The following is an 11,790-nucleotide window of genomic DNA, read 5'->3' as shown; positions in this document are numbered from 1 at the left end:
TTCGTTGTCCCCTGCTCTGTCTCTGGAATCTTAAGCAATGCCCTGCACACTGCAGATGCTCCATAGATATTTGTTCAGCAAATTCACCATCCTTTATTGTGGATAAAGAAAGTCTCCAAGGGGACAGTTAGACCCAGGGCTGGGAGCGTCAAGGAAGATTTCAATCTCAGGCATTTCTGCTTCGAAGCATTTTTATTTTCTGCTCTGGCATCAGAGTTCGGATGTGTGTGCAGGGCAATGGGGTTGTTAGAGAGGACACTGTAGCTATGAGGAGAATACTCGCCTTCCAACACCAGGCGCAAATGAGCTGACTCTGGTCCAGTGGCTGCACACGGCACTCCGAGCTCCTGCTCCACGCACGGAGGCATTTATGTTGTCAGCAACATCTGTGGTCTTCAAAATTGCTTCACCTCTCTGTGGATCAAATACCTTCAGTTTCCCGTCTGCAAACGCTGCCTTTGAGCTTTGCAAGCTGTGCTGCAGTTCTACTAGGCTTGATGAAATTTGGGTCAGGTGTTCCATGACCCTGCTGACAGTCACACGCTGCTTCCACCCCCTTGGCTGTTTCTCATTTCCTGGGTAACTCAGAGCAGAGGGCTTGTGATTAGCAGGTTGGGATTTCAGCTGCCACCTGAGGGATCAAGTTTTGCCTTAATTCAGTGAGGTTTAAATGATACTGCTGACTGCAGCCCCGGTCCAGAGATTCTGTGGGTCTGGGTATCATTTTTAAATCTCTCCAGGTGATTGTAAATACGTAACCAAGGCTGAGAATGCTGCTTGGCTGGACGGTTGGGATGTAGCAGACATTGCAACCGACAGCAGAAGTGATGGGGGAAAAGAGGAATGGACAGGGGCTCGGCTGTATCCTCTGTCATGACGACTCACCTTGTGGAAGGGAAGTTGATACACATGCTATTGATGCCTTAACTCACACACACACACTGCTAATGGTTTGTTGTGAGTTAATAATTCCTTGTCCCTAGCCCAAACACCCCTGGAGGAGTTCGAGACTGACACCAGCAGAAATCAGCTAGACTTAATGTTTTGAGGAATGCCTGAGCCCAGGTATCTGGAGATTGAGGGAAGAGTGCAAGGGGTGATAACGAGAGAGGCACAGATACCCCAAGTCTCAGAAATATTGCCTGAGCAGAGGGACAAGATGGAACTTAGAGTGACTGACAGTCTTTGTTCAGAATCTCTATATGGTTCTTTCCATCTGTCAGTGGTTCCATTTTCTCATCAGCAAAAAGGAAATAATATATTGGCATTGATGTGGGGGATATTGAGACTCCAGTGAGCCAGTGTAGGCAAGATGGTGGCTCATTGCCTGGCACTCAGGTTTCTGTGGGTTAGCTAATACCATTGGCATTAGACATTGTGTTGGGAAAATGCCTTCACAGTATCACACCATCAGTGCCAACTCCAGCCCAGCCCTTCTCCTAACTCATGCATGGCTCCTTAAGGGCTTTGCTGCATGGTATTAGGGTTTGGATGAGGTTTGTCTCTAGCCCAATTAATGGTGACATTTGATCTCAGTGAAATGGCGTTGAGAGGGGAAGTGACTAAATCATAGGAGGGTTTAATGACTCTCTTGAGGGCTTGTCCTTCTCTTAGTAAGGAAAGCTGCTTGCTGTGTGTCTCTTTAGCTGGCACCCACTTGTATCTCTGTCCTCACTGGTTCTCAACTTGTCAGCCTCCAGAGCTGGGAGCCAAAACAATTTCTTTCTTAGTAAGCCACCTAATCTCGACTCTAGTTCGGAGTGGGTTTGCCCTTCTGGGAGGATTTTGTGCTTGGCTGATACAGTTCTCTGAGTATTGCACCAAAGGTGTCAGAAACTAGCTACCTAGGTATATACTTAGGACTCCCAGGCAAGCTCTGTGGCCCAGCTGTGTGCTTCTGGGAAGGACCTTGGAGCCGCTTTCTGTGGGTCCCATGATCAGCTCTCTTCTCTCCTCACAGTGGGTGCATAACATCTGCAGACAGGCCTGCCTAGCCTGTGGGATAGCCACAGGGGAGGGGAGGAACTGAGAACTGGGAGTGTCTGTGTGCACAGAGCCTAGGGAACACAGAGCAGAGTTATTAGGTCCTGGCACACATGCAAAGATCTCCCCAAACTGGGTCCTGGGACTTAGTGGTGGGAGCCCAGGTACTGTACCCAGACCAAGTAGGGAGCATCCACCTTTGCTCATGGTCAAGAGTGGATGAAGCCACAGTGGAATGAGGCCAACAGGGCGGCAGCCATGGCTATCCGAGACAATAGCAAAACGCCTCGCATCTGTGAACCAAACAGAGAGGTTGGTACCCATACCATCTGAGTCCCTGGAAGCCATAGAGGTAACTAAATAATAAGCAAGAGTGTTTGTATAACATGACAGCTTAATATGTGGGATGCACAGGTGACTGTGGATAGAGTTGGGTTCAAGACCCGATTTTACTTTCTGTGGTACTCTCTCAATGATGGTGGAGGTTTTTATACGATACACCTCAGTTTCATTGTATTCAAGGAAAACTATATCTGTCTTGTGATAGGCCTTGGTGGCTGCCTGTCCTGCTCTGGGGACACAAATTACATGGTCTTCTTTACCATTGTATCTTTACAGTATAGCTCATTGTGTGGCTAATGTTTTGTGAATGCTGCTCCAGAACGTGGGGGATAAATGGACTCCAGAAGGAATCTCAGGGGAGCCTAAGGGCAGAAGTCAGGGTATGAGCGGGGAGTCCCAGCACCAGACAGCAGGTTACAGGGCAGGATGCCCAATGAGGCAAGATAAGGCCTCAGCACTACAATTATGGTGGCCTCAGTTCCTCTCAGAGACCAAGATAGGCACAGACAGTGGGACTGAAAATGTCTGGCTTATGACCCTGGTGTGAGCAGCAGAAATCATGGCTCTACAACAGAACTCTGGTCAAGGACACTGTGTTCTGAGGGGCTCAGAGAAAACTCCAGTTGGATCCCTTAGCGATGGTGGCTGAGGTGCTGGGATTGACTGGGATCTGGGACATAGCCAACCTTCGAGTGAAGAGTAATGATTCAGCATCTGGAAACTGCTGCCAATGTGGGCAGGGCAGGTGCTATAAAAAAAATCCATGGTCCGTTCAGGTAGCTAGTTAGCAGAGAAATTGCTCTGGAAGTGGGGTGTAAGGTGCATGTAGACGCCACTGACTTTATCCACAGATTATGTTTCCACGCACATTTCCCCGCATGGACACTTGAACTCATTCTGCAGAAGGTGCCTCATTCAAGCCTCATAACTCCTGCCCATGATGATGAGGGTAGTGTCATTTGGGTTCCCAAACTGGGTCTGTGTGTCGCAGCTAAATGGCCATCTCAGTTTATGAGTGGCTGATTTGAAAACATGATGTCAGCAGTCAGTAATCCAGGAGAAGCCCCCAGTCAGGCACGGCTTCCCAGCAGAGCTGACTACACACTGGTGATGCTATCTCATGCAGAGCTTCCTGCCTCTGCCATGGCAGCCACTTGTGCTTTGAGGTATGAGACAGAGAAGACCCAAAGTCTAGAATTTGAGGGTCACATCTTACATAGGACAGATACTTCCAAGTTTCTACAGACTGTAGATTCAATGACCGAGCAAAGAGCAGAAGCAAAAGGGTATCCCCAAAGCTCAGGCCCACTGCCTGGGGACCCTGGGTATCTGTGTGAGGGACGGGGAAGCTGGATGAGTTCATGAGGCCCCAAGGGGAGACATGGTGACACAATAGTTCAGGATGGCTTCAAATAACACATTTCCTCAACTTTCCAATTTCTGGACCAGACCAAGGCACTGGATTCCTTAAAGAAGCCATAGCTCAATGTCATTAGCATCAAGGACCTAATTTTTTGATTGTACAATATTGAATGCGAATTGTTTTCTTGGAAGTGCAGATTTAAAATGGAAATGAATAGGTGCTTTGTGTCTCCAGGTTTCTAAGTTGATTCACTCTGCAGGACACCACTCCCAAATGACCACTGTGCAGAGGGGATGAGAGGTCGTTGGGGATGTGGCCTTTCCCTTTCCTTACCCCCAGGTACACCGGATACAAGAAAGTGACAGAAACCTAGTAAATGGTCAACAAGCTCGTCAACCCTGAACAGAGTCCTACAAGGCTGTTCAGGAAGCCCTCGTGTGGCCTGCTTTGGAGTGACAGATGGGGAAGCTGGTGGCAGGGAACAGAAGTGGCCTTGCCTCCGTGTTTGGTGAAGCAGGAAGTCCATAGCCCTCAGGGCTCTGGAAAAGCAGCTCATCCTGACTTGCCCTCCCAGTACATCGCCCAAGGTGTCACTGCAGGCAGGACAGGAGGTCGGCAAAGCTCACATGCTGACCTCTCTGGGGTTGGCAGAATGACAGTTGTCTGAGAGTGTGAAGCAAGCTTGTTTTGATGGACAATTTCCTAACCATGTTGAAGTTCCAGCAGCTCTCCACGTGGATGCTGGCATCGGAGTTGCCCTCTGTTTATCATCTCCATGTAGCCTCCCCATATTATTTTACTCGCCTTTCTTCTTCAGACGTATGCTTTATGTGGCTGGAGAAGTGGCTCAGCATGTGCTGCCATTGTAGAGGAACAGAGTTCCTTGTGATATATTAAATTCTTTGTGTGGCAGGGTGTCAGGGTGAAGGATTACTGGCTCCACCTCTGTGTGTGTGTGTGTGTGTGTGTGTGTGTGTGTGTGTGTGTGTGTGTGTGTGCGCGCGCAAGTGTGTGGAAGCCAGAGGTTGACATTGGGTGTCTTTCTCAGTTGCTTACCACCTTATTTTCTGAGACAGCATCTCCTCACTGAACTTGGAGCATCCTGTTTTCATTAGACTACCTAAGGATCAGCCCCAAGGGTCTGCCTGTCTCTTCCCTCGAGTGCTGGAGGTTACAGACCTGCATTCCCATGCATGTGGGTCCTGGAGATCTGAACTCAGGTCCTAACGTACGGCAAGCACTTATCAACTGAGCCATCTCCCCATCTCTCTGCTAATTTTTAATGTGAGTATTTTGTAAATTTTATAAAGTTGATTAGCTATGTTCCTCACTTTGAATGGGTTTTGAAATATTTTTTAGCATCAGAAAAAAAATCTATTTTCAAAGATTAGATAGAAGTCCTGTGTTAAACCACCTGGTTTTAGTTGTTTTCTAATGGAAGACCTTCAAAAACTTCAATTTACCACCCCAGACATTCAGGATTTTGATGTTTTCTTGAATCAATTTCTGCAATTTGTGTGTTGTTAGAAAATTGCACACTTTCTCTAGGTTTTCAAAAGCAGTGTTGTGTAGTTGTATAGACTGTTTCTTTGGCCTGTGCTGCTAACTAGCACCCACATATTATCCCCTGGGACTCGAGCTCTACTCAGATGGCAGATGGCCGAGGTGCCATTGTTCAGACCCTGGTAAATGCATTTATAGAAGGAACTGAGGGAGGGTCCTTCAGGCTTTCATAGGGAGGGTTACTTAAATTAGGTCAACATGAAGAGCTGAGAAAATCAATAAGAGCCCAGGCTTGCTGTGGCTTGGTACAGGGGGAAATGAGGGAAAGAGAGAGAGAGAGAGAGAGAGATTTCAGGGAGGCTCACTGATGGATCCAGCTCCATCCAGGCCGTGCTGGTTCAGGTTCCCAGTTATCTAGTACTCCCTCAAATGACTACTCCGGCTGTGCCAGGGAGAGGCTGGTGACCTCGGCAGGCTAACAGGACAGAAGAATGCAGCCATGGTAACACTTCATGAGCACCCGATACCATCGTTTGAAGTACCACTCATGTCACTGAGATGTTTTGATGAGCTAAAAAGTAAGTAAAGATTTTTCTTTTCCAGGTGATTAACCCATGGAACAGAATCTGTGGTCCACCCCATTTTCTCCAAGGGCAGCTTATACATGTTTAGGAAGAAGGTCCACAAGAAACTGAGCTTGTTCATTTTGGGTGCTGGCCCTTGGAGTGAATTGGCCCTAACTGGCCTTTCAGCAGGATTGTTTCAACAAGACAAGGTGTCTGGGTTCTCTTTACAAAACAGGAATACCCATCTCTCCGTCTTGCAGTGGAGTGATAGCAGTGTTAGACGAGAGGGCTCCTCTGTCTCCAGTGGCGCAAGATCTTCTGGATTACTGTGCTACGGGTCTTCTCCTTACACCTGCCCTCCACACAGCAGACAGCCAGGGATAATACACAGAGGCCAGGAGTCCATTCTGACTAGAGAACCGAAGGCTGTACCTGTCTCAGGGTTTCTGACTGAATCACCAGCTTAAATCCCTCTGCCTGTGGAATCACACCCCTGCCCTCCCCCAGGAAGCTCTTTAGTCTATCCTATAGCCGGTCTTGTGTGGCTGGCTCCAGCAATCTGAGAGACAGATGAAAGCAGCATTAAACGATTGCACTGTTTATTGACTACTGACTATATCCCAGGCACTGTACTTAGTACTGTGTATACCAGGTTCTGTGCTTAGCACTTTGTATAATTTAATGGATTCAGGCTCAGAATAACCTTATCATTCAGGTTTCTCTTGATCACACATGAGAATGTTACCCTCCACTCACAAGTATGCTCCATGCCTGCCCTCCTACACATGCTCACCTACATACACATACATGCACACTCAAGGTGATCTGCTATTGCTGTTTTGCTTATTTCCAGCTAGTGGAAGTCCCAGGGTCTCTAAGATGGATCTGTGTGGGAACAGATACCCATGGAAGGATAGCCTGTATCCATTCTATGTGTCTAGTCTCAAGGGTCAGGGGCCTGAGAGGTCATTAGGGGTTTTCAGATTCAGGCCTAGCAAGGTCACAGTCCCAGATCCAGGTCTAGCCAGGCAATTCCCAGCCACACCCTCCTGTGGCCTGTTGTATGCTTTCAGGCACTAGTGGATAATGGGACTCAAAGGTTGACGGTATTACAGAGCTTGCAGCCTGGTGGCCAGACAGACCATCAGATGACCAAGAACAGCACTTATTGAAGCACTAGCCTGGCCCTGTGAACTTAGGGACCCATGACATGAGAGTGGCTTTTGGACTGAATCCCAAAGGATGAGTGGGCTTTATCTGGGGATCCTGACTAGTTGGCATTCCACTGGGAGGGACAGAAGACAGTGATGACTAGAACACCGTCACACCTACATCTCCCAGCAGTGAAAGGGACCTATCTCACCTCTGTCCTAAGTCTTCTGGTGACTCTGCCATAATCTCCAAATGCCAGCATACTCACCAGCAAAGCATGTAGCGGGCAATATCTGTTTCTCATTTTCCACACCCCTGTTGCATAGGGCAGTCATGTAGGACTGACCTCGGATGTTGTGGCTTAAATGTGAAATGCCCTCCAACAGGCTCATGTGCTTGGGTTGTGAAACCTTTGGGAAGTGGAGATTGGATGAAGGAAGTGGGTCACCAGAGTGAGCCTTGGGATTTCATAGCCCAGGTGAACTTTTATAGCCCTGTTCCACAATCCTGCTGCTGTGGAGCTTGATACAGCCATGTGTTACCTGCCAAGATGGACTGTGTTCTTTCAGACTGTGAGCCAAAATAAGTTCTTTTCTCCCTTATGCTGCCTATGTCAGATCTCTGGGATGAGAAAAAGAACTAATACAGATGTGATAGCTTCAAGTATAGACGTGGCCCAAGCCTTCCACATAGACCTGCTTGGTAGAACTTCCTCAGGTCCTAGGGGAAAACACACAACTCCCCACTTTAGCCTTCTGCAGGGAAGCCCCTACAGTTAGAGCCCACTTAGAGTCTTGTCCTTGAGTCCTGAGCTCTGCCCTGTGAAAAACTGTCCTTTTCTGTGCTGTCTACAAAGCCACTCTAAGTGGCCAGAGTTAGACTCCTGTTGTTACTGCTGCCTCTCCACCCATCTCCTTAGCTGGCTCTAGCCCTCCACACTGCATTCTGTGTGTGACTCACCCACTCTCAGCTCCAGTCACAGCCATTCGAGTGTGTCACTCCTCATACCCAGCCCTTCACCATGGTTCAGGATTCTCTGACTTCTGACCACTGCATCTCTGAGGTATTATCTGACTGTCCTAGGACAACCAGCCAGCCAGCCAGCCAGCCATCCCCCCCCCCACAGAGAGAGAGAGAGAGAGAGAGAGAGAGAGAGAGAGAGAGAGAGAGAGAGAGAGAGAGAGAGAAGAGACAGAGACAGACAGAGGTCAATCATCACTCATCACCCAATAGAGATTGGTGCCAAGCCCCTTATACAGAATGACATAGTGTACACTATAATCTACGCACACCTTCCCATGTACTTCTGATCGTCTTGGGGTGATTCACAGTACCCAGAACCAGAACAATACTGAGTGGTTGTTACACAGCAGATTTTAGGAAATAATAGCAAGAAAAGTCTGTGGCACGTTCAGTACAATTATATTTATTGAAAGATTATTTTATGTGTGTGAGTGTTTTGCCTGCATGTAGGTAGGTATACCATGTGTGTCTGGTGTCCATGGAGGTCAGAAAAGAGTGCTAGATTCCTTGGAACTGGAGTTATAGATGGTTGTGAGCCACTGTGTTGGGAGCTGAACCCAGGTCCTCTGCAAGAGCGTCAAGTACTCAGCCACTAAACCATCTGTCCAGCTCCAATGTTCAGGACAGTTTTAAAAACACATTTGGTGTTGTTGGTTGACTCTATCAATACACACCTGATGACATGGAGGGACACTTCTGTACCTGTGCTCTGCAGGAGAACAGCAATGGCACTGGTCTTAGAGTCTGAGACATAAATATGAATCTATTTCACTTTCACTCTGTAGCTCTCACTGGTCATCAGTCTTACCAACGTCTTTATGTCTTGTCTGTAGAGTGGGCACTTAATATTTACCCCATGTGTTATTGGTCTACTGAAGTGATGCGTGACCAAGTGTGGGCCATCAGTCTACGCCATAGGCAGATACTAGTGTCTTGGGCTTCGTTGACTTCTGACCACCTTGAAGTTGAGCTTGCCCATCCAGCAGGAGGTGTCCTTTCAGACAGTGCGTACCTCATGCACACCTTCTACCTTTCCTCCATGTCTGCTCCTGGGGTTTACAAAAGCCAGCCAGTCACATAACACCAGAAGTCACTGTGATCCTGAAAAGGATGTGGGCATCATTCGGCAGGGTGTTTGGTGGGCTGGTTTTATTCACTGTCCCTAGTTTGACTGCTCAGCTGAAGGTTTAGGAGAGGACCCATTTTTGTCTCTCTTCATGTCCTTGTGACTCATGGGTGGTGGCTTTTCCTGACTTCTAAATCCTGCAGCTACATCCTGGGCCTCCCTGGCAGTGAGTTCTCATGTGTGAATGCTCAGGTCCTGGTGCCCTGTTGACACAGATGGAGAACTCTGGGCACCATGCCTCCTGCTCACTCTTCTCCATGGACAGCACTCTGCTTGTCCCCACCTGGCTGTTGTGGTGTTAACACAGAAGGACAAATGTATGCCATATTTCAAAGTCACCAGGCAGATCTGATTAATTTTAGAAATGAACAACAAGAAGATCCATCACAAACTTCCAGGTATGAGCAGCAATAAACAAAACCAGAGCATGGAACGCTATTTATTTATTAAAACAGTAAATTGAAGGGAAATGGCCTATTTATTTTGCACAATGTCTTCTACAGAAATAATTGGCTCATTAATCACATTCTCACCATGGTCACGTTTGGAAGGTCAGGATTACTGGGGAATCAGAACAGGGGTGGTGTTGAAAACCATGGCCACGTCCTGTGTGCATCCTACAGGTGAGCAGCAAGGTGGCTGGAAGGTCATGTGACATTGTGCTTAGGGCCACAGTTTGGCAGCAGGAAGCTGAGCCAGCTCAAACTCTGGCTATAAATACTTGTTTGCTGTGTCACCTCAGGCAAAGGGCTGTCCATCTTGTCATTGAGGACAGGTTCTCTCACTGCCCTGGACCTCACCCATTTGGCTAGGCTGACCAGCCAGTGAGACCCAGGGATCCACTTGTCTCCATCTCTCCAGCACTGGGATTACAATTGCACACCACCATACCCAATTTATTTTTACTTTTACACTGACTGAGATCTCTCCCCAGGCCTTGCCTCAGTTTCCCTTTCTGTAAAATGATGCTAGTGGGCTAACATGAGTTTGGGCACATTGACAAAGCACTCATGAGGATATTATAGTCTCTTGTGTGTCTTAGATGTAGTCACAGCTTAAACCTCAAGGTTGACCACCTTAATTAATTGACGGAAGCTCAAGGCGTGAGGTGACTGGGGACCCACAGGGATCCCGAGGAGGACAGAATAGAATGGTAGAGGCTAAGGGAGCAGGCTCTGCCATTCACATCCACCCCCTGCTGGTTAGATGTCTTTAGGGAGTGTTTGGTCTTTCTGTGGCTTACTTTTCTCACCCGTGAAATGAGGGTGAGGAAAAATAGTGATAAGGTTATGATGAATTTTACATGAGAAAATGAGCAGAGAAAACTTACCTCCATGCTCAGCCATCGAAGTCACTGATAAATGTTTGTTATTATGGCTATCTTTTAAGACCTTCATGGCCTGCAATTCCCCCCACACAGACACCAGCCATTGCCCAGAGAGCTCAACAGGGGAGCCTCTTCAGTCCCTTCTTTAATGGGAGAGGGAAAGGCCAAGTCGCCAATGTAGAAAGAAGACTATTATAGTCAGCTTCTTTTGTCAATTTGACACCTGGGAAGTGGGGACCTCTACTGAGGAATTACCTTCATCCTATTGGCCTGTGGTCATGTCTGTGGGGACCTCTTTCTTAATTACTAATTGATAGAGGAGGGCCCTGGCAATAACCATACCTTGGTAGATGGCCCTGAATTGTTGTGTAGGGAAGGGAGCTAAGAAAGCCAGTAAGCAGCATTCCTCCATGGCTTCTGGAGGAATTGGCATCCATCAGGAGGTGGTCCCTGTCATCAAAGGGTTACAGAACACCCTTCTGTGGGGTCTCTGGCCTGCTAAAAGGAGAAAATTTGGAGCTAGCTAGCACGGTAGGATGGGGTGGGCAGGGTGGGTTGGAAAGTCCAGATAACACATACACACTCTGCCTATCTCCTGCATGTCAACTCTAATCCCACAGCTTCCAAATCTTCTCTGAGTGTCTCCAGACAGCCAGGACCACTCAATACCCTTTAATGGACCTATCCATGGAAGGTACAGCTTCGGAATCTCCTCCAGTGTGTCTCCAGGCAGCCAGGACCAGCCAAGTGCCCTTTAATGGATGAAACCTCTTTTTTTTTTTTTTTTTTTTTTTTTTTTTTTTTTTTTTTTTTTGTTAAATGGCTAGGTTCATTCAACTTGGACAGCTCTAGGGCATCAAGACTAATTCTAGCTCCTGCTCCACTGCTCTGCTGGGGCTAAGGTGTCCACTCCCCACTCCTCAAAGACTAGGAGGGGCTGAGACTCTGGGAGAGGCTCGCATCTTGAAGACCCCAGAGAAACAGGAGAGGAAGCATCAGGGGCTATGATGTCCTCAGGGGTCTCAGGCTATCGTGGGGGGAAATCTCCTCCTTTTTCTCTAGTTTGTATCAATAAAAGTCAAGTACAAAAGTGAATAGGTACCAAATTGGTTTCCATGTAAGAGACACTCAGGGCTTAGTGTGGCATGCAACAATTAGGGGCCCGGGACATGCAGACAGGACAAGGACAAGGGTGCGTGCACCAGTCACCCCTAACCCTCACTGTCCTCCCTTTGACCTCTGTGAATTGTACCAGGGGCTATTCTGCCTGGACTTCCAGCTGGCTTTGGTCCAGGGAAGCTTAGGTGAGGATGTGAGTGCCAGAGACGGAGAGGGACAAGGCTGTTTTCTGCCTGCCTCCTGGAACCTCCTCCCTGCTGGACTGGGCTTTCTTTAGTGGGATCTT

This window comes from Peromyscus californicus, unplaced genomic scaffold, assembly GCF_007827085.1.
Source record: "Peromyscus californicus insignis strain IS unplaced genomic scaffold, ASM782708v3 Scaffold_4__1_contigs__length_199733344, whole genome shotgun sequence".
Classification (NCBI taxonomy): domain Eukaryota; kingdom Metazoa; phylum Chordata; class Mammalia; order Rodentia; family Cricetidae; genus Peromyscus; species Peromyscus californicus.
Note: the sequence above shows the minus strand (reverse complement) of the source record.